This window comes from Drosophila arizonae, chromosome 3, assembly GCF_054131065.1.
Source record: "Drosophila arizonae isolate 15081-1271.41 chromosome 3, UAZ_ARI_1.0, whole genome shotgun sequence".
NCBI lineage: Eukaryota > Metazoa > Arthropoda > Insecta > Diptera > Drosophilidae > Drosophila > Drosophila arizonae.
The window spans coordinates 30,600,155-30,609,136 of record NC_142923.1 but is presented as its reverse complement, the minus strand read 5'-3'; the positions used below and the strand labels follow the sequence as shown (position 1 = coordinate 30,609,136).

Genomic DNA, 8,982 nt, shown 5'->3' with positions numbered 1-8,982 from the left:
TTCTGCTTACACAAGAAACACAAACATAGAAAATATAAGGATGTAAACATAAACACGCATTTGCAGCAGTGTGGGTTTACTATGGAAATTTAATCGAAATTATATAAATTACATAAAAATCTACATTTAAAATTTGGCGACTCTAGCCTTAAAGATGTAGTAAATATACATATATTACTGGTTTTCGATAATGTTTTTAATAAATAAAAAAATTACGTGGAGAGCTATCGATTTTTGAAGAAAAACTCGATATCCCCATGGTACATGGCACATTTTTTCCCATCGATGGAAAAAGTAATCGATTATATCGATGATTTCATCGAACATTTTTTCCTTTCAAATTTTACTTTTTTTTGTATAAAAGTCGTATTTTTCATAATAGAAATAAATGTAAATAATGCTCTTGTAATTTCATACTTTTCGTTGTACATATTTACAGAATAATAATAAAGAATATAGACAAATATAGAGAAAATATAAAGGTTTAATTCATTAAATTTTCAGTTCCAAAACATAACACAAATTCAACATAATGATTTTAAAGATAACTTAAATATATATATCAAGCGCAATCATTTCAGTCAGTGAATTAGCAAGACATGCTTTTTTCGCCGAGCTGGGGGCGTATGTTTCGATACGTGAAAGATACTGATCCAATTTTGGAGCAGTTGTTTCAACGTGGTCTCTTACCACGAAGGGATGTACACGTCTTAAGTGTTCCATCATATTGGAAGTGTTGCCGCTCGTGCGGTACTCTTTTCCGCAATGACGGCATTTGACAAGCATGTTCATCAGTTTCTCAAAATGTGACCAAACTTCTGATGTGGTTTTTTTTCGTTTCGTGCTAGGCTCATTGGATTCAGTCAATGCATTTGAAGATGCAATTGTAGTGGAGGCATTGCAGGCTTTATCTAAAATCTGAAAAATACGTTCAGGCTAGAAAATAGCGCTTTTTTTTTAACGTAAAGGGTCCCTCCACAGGGTATAAAATACTTACCTAAAACGACAAACTTGTCCATGTTGAAGAAAAACTACCAATGTTTAACAATGTCCATATACTATGCTTGTCAACTATTTATTAAATTTCAAAAAAATAGATCAAGTACGCAAACAATAAATATTATTTTGTTACAAAAGAAAATTTCACATGTGTTTGATATGTTACTCAAAGCGGCGATAAATCGATATCGACAAAAGTCCATCGATATATCATAAAAATTAAAGTCCATCGATATAATCGATGGTTGCATCGATGGTTTCCCAGCACTACCCCGTGGTAGGGATGCAAAACAATCGATGGTACTATCGATACTATCGATGGTTTTCTAAAACGGCAATACCTCGATATTATTTTCGTCTACCGATAGTCTGACATTCAAAAAGTGAACGTTAATTTGGCGAACGCCAATTCCGAAAAACGCAAAATGAGCCATACGAGCTAGTATGCCAAAATGAGTAATATCACTAACCAGAGAGCACATAGACTAGACATGTAGAACAAACTTTTTCAACAATGAAAAAGTGCGCTAAAGAGACCGAATAACTTCATATTTGGTCGGCTCGGTCACTAACCAGAGAACACATAGACCGGACAAGTAGTGTAAAGCGTTTTGCACACTTTTTTTCGGGAGTTATCTCCCAGACCCTTCGTATTTGCTCGGCTCCTCCATTTTTGGGTTCGGGCTACGAAAAAATACGAAAGCACAATCATTTCGCTTCATGCGCTCGACCGAGATGGTCAAATATTGAACAAAAGATCCCTATGCGCTGAATGTTTCCCTTGCTCTCTCTCTCTCACGATGCTCTCTGCTCTCTCAAATATGTATATGTATGTATGCATGTGAGCCTCACATTGTGAGCACAAGCAGTAGCTCACGAAAATTCAAATGCCTTCCCTTCTGTGTGAAGAGTATACCGAACTTTTCAAACCGTTTGTCATGCGTTTTCCTTATTATTTGTGGGAAGGGTATGAAAGCATTGGTGCGCATAATTAAAATGTTTTCGCGACGAGCATGCACACATACACTGTCCCTTGCTACATGTACTATGAGCATTTGTATGCCTGTGTGTGAAGCTCTGGCTGCCTGTAGCAATTTTGAAGCCCAGCATTTGCATTTGTCGATCTTGTGAAGTGCTCACATACATATGTATGTCTGTATGTATATACATTTGCTTGTGTGTACGCATGGGAGGCGCTGCTCACAATTCTGGGATATAACTTGGAGAAGCACTTGTATGCCTGTGTGCCTTTACATGTGCGTGTGTGTATGCATGGGAGATGAATATTGGCGTGTGCCTCCCTCAACTTAGAATGGTGTGAACGATTTTGGGTTTTATTTGAAGAGGCGCGCTTACATTTAAGTAGCTGATTTTATTTCAATGATCGTGGGCTTGCCTATCAGAATGATTTTTTCTTTTAATGTAGTACTTGATTAATCCCAGTGGGCGCTTACATTTAAGTAGCTGACTAACTAAAGTAACAAGTTCAGTTCCCATTGCTTTTATACCTATTTTTTAATTGCATGATTTTTATGACATCCAACAGATGCACCCTTTAAAATGTGTCCATTTGGCCACTATATGTATGTATGTACATACATATGCTTCTTATTAAAAAGATAAATTTCACTTGATTAATTCCAATTTGCCCATTGGGATTAATCATGTACTACATTAAACAAAAATCGTTCTCATAGGCAAACTCACGATCATTTAAAAAAAATCATCTACTTCACTATAACTATCTCCTAGTCGAGCAGTCTCGACCACAGTCTTCTTACTTGTGATACCCTGCGTGTGCACACATACATTCAAACTTCTAGAAACATTCGTTGAATCACATCAGCTGTTAGTTTCGTTTAGTTTTGGTAGATGGCGCAGCAGCAGTGAATCTATTTGAGTTTTGCCAGCGCCACTTGCAGAAGTGAGGTGGCGTAGTGTGTTAGCTGCATGACGCTCGATCGAGAAGTCGCGGTTCGAATCCCGATCGGTGCAACTGATATTAACATTTTTAAGTGTTTCAAAATATTTTTATATTTTATTAAATGAGTTTGGTATTTTATTTATATTTTTAAATACATCGAAATTGAAATTTCAGCCATACTAAATGGGCATTTTTATTTGTTGGGTAGTATCTAGTCGAGCACTCTCGACTAGAGTTTTCTTACTTGTTGTAATTTCGTTTCGTAACCTCTTGTAATTCGTAAGTCTTGATTTTTCTGTTAAACTACCGTCAGGCTGGAAACAGTGCGCGCTGAGACGAAGATGAAGATGAAACGCAAGCTTTAACCGCTGCTGTTTGGACAACCAATTCTTTTTGCACTATGCAACTTGTCTTCAGCTTTGTCTTCGTCTTCGTCTCAGCGCGCACTATGCTTGCAGCCGTACATATGTAGATCTCACAGACTCTTACGCATGGCGCCTTTATGTCGCTTCATGTGCGAAATTTCGTTGTTCTATCTATTGGATTTACATTAGTTTGCTAATTTTATTTGAAGCGGCCAGACTATTCGTAAAAATTACAAGCTTTTTTAAATCTTAATAAATTTTTTGCCAATATGATTTTATTTATGTTTAATTTTGTTTTTAATTACATAATATTGAAATGAATGTGTATTTTATTTATTTTTAATAAGTTAAAATTGTTGAAATGAAGTTAAATATAAAAACCCCTTCAATTCGTATTTTGATTTCTTACACCCCGTTAAATGAAAACCTCGGTAAATCGAAAACCTCCATAATTCGTAAAAAATTCGATTGTATTTATTTTATGGGGTCTGCGATGATTCCTTCTGCCTCTTACATACATTTCAACAAGACCATTATACCCTGATTTCCCATTTCCAATGACTTCGTTTAAAATAATCGCAGTGTAACGCTTTTTGCACACTTTATTTTTTCAATCAGAAAAAGACAATTTCGTATTTGATTGGCTCCTCACTTTTAGGTTCGAAAATAGAAACAAGTCGAACTGCTCGACTGGGAAATACCCTGAACCCTCCAAGCTGATATTCTAATCATTCTGCACTTCTCCAATACACACATACATACACATGCATCCAGACGCACTATAACAACACACTTTGCTAACGGCGCAGTAAGCAACGACTACGCAATTGGGCAATATTATACGAATTTATTTATTGAATAATTTCATTTCTAGACGTACAATTTTAATGAAACTGTCAGAATGTAATCATAATTCAAATCTTATATATATAAAAGAGAGTTGTGTAAAAGTGTCCAAGCACTTATAACTCGAGATCTGCTGGACCAATTTTCATGGTTTTTGATTTGTTGGATTTGTCTCCGCCACGAGTAGGTCAGTAGATCTTTAAAATACTGAAAAAATTTAACGAATACTTGAAAAACGCGGTTTTTTCCCTAAAGATTCAAATTTCCATTTATACTCAGTAGCCTTGACAACAGTGACAATTTCGGTCCTGTATAGAAGTAAATAAACAAATGTAGTCAGTCAGTCTACGGCACAGCCTCGAGCAGGCCAGACTATTCAACAAAAAAAAAAAAAGACTATTCAACAAAAAAAATTTTTTTTCCAAATCAAAAAAAAAAAATATTTCAAATCAAAAATCTGCAAAAATTCAAAAAAAAATCAAAAGATTAAAACCTGACTGTTCAAAAAATAAATAAAAAATTTAAAATTCGAAATTCAAAAAAAAAAAAAAAAGTTAATTATTAAAAAGTGTATTTTTGGCTTTTTATATTTTTGGACTTTTAAACATTCTAAATATTTCAAATCAAAAATCTGAAAAAATTAAAAAAAAAAAAAATCAAAAGATTAAAACCTGACTAATCAAAAATAAATAAAAAATTAAAAATTCGAAATTAAAAAAAAAAAAAAGTTAATTTTTAAAAAGTGTATTTTTGGCTTTTTATATTTTTGGACTTTTACAAAAGCTAAATATCTCGAAAGTTCAGGTATTTGTTTGTCTCAAACATAAATTTGTGTAAATTATTTATATTTATATTTCTCGATTGATTTATATGGTTTTGTGCGAGGGCAGTATTACTATTAATAAAAATGCCGCGTCCTAGAAGATCTAATCTTTCCCGGCGGACCCATAATGCAATTAGGCAACGGAATAGCGCGAGTCAATTATCTGACGAAGAGCGAGAAATCGCCCGAGTAAGGCTCCGCGTTAGTACCCAGCAAAGAAGGGCCTTAATTCGTGCTTCTCAAAGAGAGGCAGCCCGTGAAATGGCAATAAGAAATGGTTCAAGGATTGATTTGAATCGAGCAGCGTTTCGATATGATTGCACCATTGATTACAGCTTGAATCGTTTAGTTTGCATTGGTCCAATAGACGTTGTTTGCCAGCATTGTGGCGCATTGAAGTTTGCTGGTGAAACGCCCGGTTTGTGCTGCCTTAGTGGTAAAGTGACATTGCCATTAGTGGTCTCGCCACCAGAGCATTGCGTTCCCTGCTTTACGGCGAAACACTAGAATCACGACATTTTCTAACGAGCACTCAAAAATACAATGCCTGTTTTCAAATGACTTCATTTGGGGCGGAAATTATTGGTAACGGATATAATCCGACATTTAAGGTAATTTACGTTAAAAATGTTATTTTCTATGACTGTCAAAATAAAAAAAAAAAAATTTTGGAATAATGTAGTTTGTTAGATTTATGTAAAAAGTGTTTGTAAATCTAACTATAACTATGGCTTTGAATTTAAAGATTCAAGGCCAGATTTGCCATCGCATTGGATCATTGCAACCTATTGAAGATGCACAGCAAAAATTCTTGCAAATATACTTCATGGGCAATATGGAAGAACAACTTGACCGGCGTCACTAACCAGAGAACACATAGACTAGACATCTAGAACAAATTTTTTTCACCGACGAAAAAATGCGCTGAGGAGACTACACAACTTCGTATTTGCTCGGCTCAGTCTCTTGAGGCTCAAGCAGTGAAAATATTGCACGACAAAATCAGTGTGCTGCAAGCGCTCAAACGAAATGGTGCCATTCTTATATGAAGCACGGCTATGCGCTATTTGTCCTACTCTCTCTCTCTCTCTCACTCTATCTCTCTCTCTCTATGGCCTCTCAAATAGCAGCAGCGCACAGAAATTGAAAATTGTTCGCGACGATCCCAGCTCTTTCCTTTTGAGTGAAGGGTATACCGAAATCATAAAAGCGTTTGTCACGCTCATGCAAGCAACATGTAAGCGTTTCGACGGTTATTCGTGGGAAGGGTATGAAAGCGTTGATACGCATAAAGAATATGATTTCGCGACGGGCATGCACACACACACTTGTAGTCCCTTGCCACATGTATGAGCATTTGTGACCTGCGTTCGTTACTCTTGCTGCTTGTAGCCATTTTAAAGCCCAGCATTTGCATTTGGTCGGTCTTACGGACTGTCATAACCACATTACACAGATGTACTATGTATGAACATACATACATATGTATGTACATAAGTACATTTATATATTATTATTGCTAATCATGTTTATAAATGTGTTTATATCCGTAAATAATTATATATAATTAAAATTATTTTATACACATTTTCAACCGAAAAAATTATCGTAAAACACTACTAACTTTATTAAATGCTTTGCGATATATGAAATACACATGACATATTATACTCAAGCTTTACTCATTATTGTCAAAAATTTCTAATTAAGTCATAATGGCCCATTTGATAGTCACCCTATGATTCAAATCATACAAAATTTACAAACTACTAAATCCAGAGACAATTAGCTTGCCATCCCATGCAAACATACACATACACAAATGTATGTATGCATGTGCTCACTTCACAAGGCAGACCAACGGCAAATTTTGGGCTTTACAATTTGCACAGCCTGTTCTGCACAGAAAGAATACATTTTCGCGACGAGCATGCACACACACATTTACATCCTTGCTACGTGTATGTGCTTTTGTGTGCGTGCGTCGCGAAACTCAATTCTTTCTCAGTATTTTCGTCTATCATCAGCCCAAAATTTGCCGTTGGTCTGCCTTGTGAAGTGAGCACATGCATACATACATTTGTGTATGTGTATGTTTGCATGGGATGGCAAGCTAATTGTCTCTGGATTTAGTAGTTTGTAAATTTTGTATGATTTGAATCATAGGGTGACTATCAAATGGGCCATTATGACTTAATTAGAAATTTTTGACAATAATGAGTAAAGCTTGAGTATAATATGTCATGTGTATTTCATATATCGCAAAGCATTTAATAAAGTTAGTAGTGTTTTACGATAATTTTTTCGGTTGAAAATGTGTATAAAATAATTTTAATTATATATAATTATTTACGGATATAAACACATTTATAAACATGATTAGCAATAATAATATATAAATGTACTTATGTACATACATATGTATGTATGTTCATACATAGTACATCTGTGTAATGTGGTTATGACAGTCCGTAAGACCGACCAAATGCAAATGCTGGGCTTTAAAATGGCTACAAGCAGCAAGAGTAACGAACGCAGGTCACAAATGCTCATACATGTGGCAAGGGACTACAAGTGTGTGTGTGCATGCCCGTCGCGAAATCATATTCTTTATGCGTATCAACGCTTTCATACCCTTCCCACGAATAACCGTCGAAACGCTTACATGTTGCTTGCATGAGCGTGACAAACGCTTTTATGATTTCGGTATACCCTTCACTCAAAAGGAAAGAGCTGGGATCGTCGCGAACAATTTTCAATTTCTGTGCGCTGCTGCTATTTGAGAGGCCATAGAGAGAGAGAGATAGAGTGAGAGAGAGAGAGAGAGTAGGACAAATAGCGCATAGCCGTGCTTCATATAAGAATGGCACCATTTCGTTTGAGCGCTTGCAGCACACTGATTTTGTCGTGCAATATTTTCACTGCTTGAGCCTCAAGAGACTGAGCCGAGCAAATACGAAGTTGTGTAGTCTCCTCAGCGCATTTTTTCGTCGGTGAAAAAATTTGTTCTAGATGTCTAGTCTATGTGTTCTCTGGTTAGTGCCGGCGTCAAGAAATGAACACAGCTATGAAAAGAGCAATTCTCCAAGATTTGCATGCTTAGAAATTTAAACCAACCAAAACTGTGCAATGGAACGCGTTTGGTGATAAGAAAACTGATGAGCAATGTGATTCACGCGTCGATACTCAAAGGAAAATTTAAAGATGAGGAAGTTCTTATTCCTAGGATTCCGATGATCTCAAAAGATATGCCCTTTGAATTTATTTGAATTCTCGCTTCGTCTTGCCTTCGCCATGACGATCAACAAGTCACAGGGCCAATCTTTGACTATTTGTGGCCTCAATCTAGAAAATGTGTGTTTTTCTCATGGTCAATTGAACGTGGCAAGCTCACGTGTTGGCAAACCATCCGCATTATTTGTTCTTGCACCTGACCAAAAAACGAAGAATGTCCTTTACAAGGCGCTTGAATGAAAATCCGATTAATAAATTAATCAGAGTGTATCCCAACCTGAACAACATAGCTTTCAACAATTTTTTACCTAGAAATAATATAGAGGGCAATGCAACGTTTGCCGGGCCAGCTAGTGTATGTATATTCCAAAGCACAAGTATCTAGTACTTGAAATGCGTTGTTTACAAATTGGTGGCGATGGGGGCGTAGTATCCAAAATCTGTAATTTACAAAATATTTGCCTTCATCATATGTACATATATACACAGTAAATCTGAAGTCTTCAGATCTAATGGTATTCCAATGAAGCTGAAAAAACAAAATCATTTTTTCGATTATTCTCGATAAAAAAGTTCTCGGATGATTTATCGAAAAATTAAGACAAACTCATACTGCGTATGGTCACTAACCAGAGAACACATAGACTAGACAACTAGTGGAAAGCTTTTTGCACGATCTTTTTCATTATAAGCACCAACGCTTTCATACCCTTCCCACAAATAATAACGAAAACGCAAATATTTTGTAGGAACTTGGCAAACGGTTTGAAAAGTTCGGTATACTCTTCACA

The 8,982-nt window shown here is 35.8% G+C and overlaps 1 long non-coding RNA gene across 1 annotated transcript; it reads right to left on the bottom strand.

The window, feature by feature from the left end:
• Positions 1 to 466: 466 nt before the first annotated feature.
• LOC149270045 (uncharacterized) lies at positions 467 to 1,138 on the bottom strand. The gene is made up of 2 exons (XR_016268986.1): positions 998 to 1,138; positions 467 to 918 (listed from the first exon to the last, which is right to left on the bottom strand). It is a non-coding gene; the product is annotated as an uncharacterized LOC149270045 (long non-coding RNA).
• Positions 1,139 to 8,982: the final 7,844 nt, after the last annotated feature.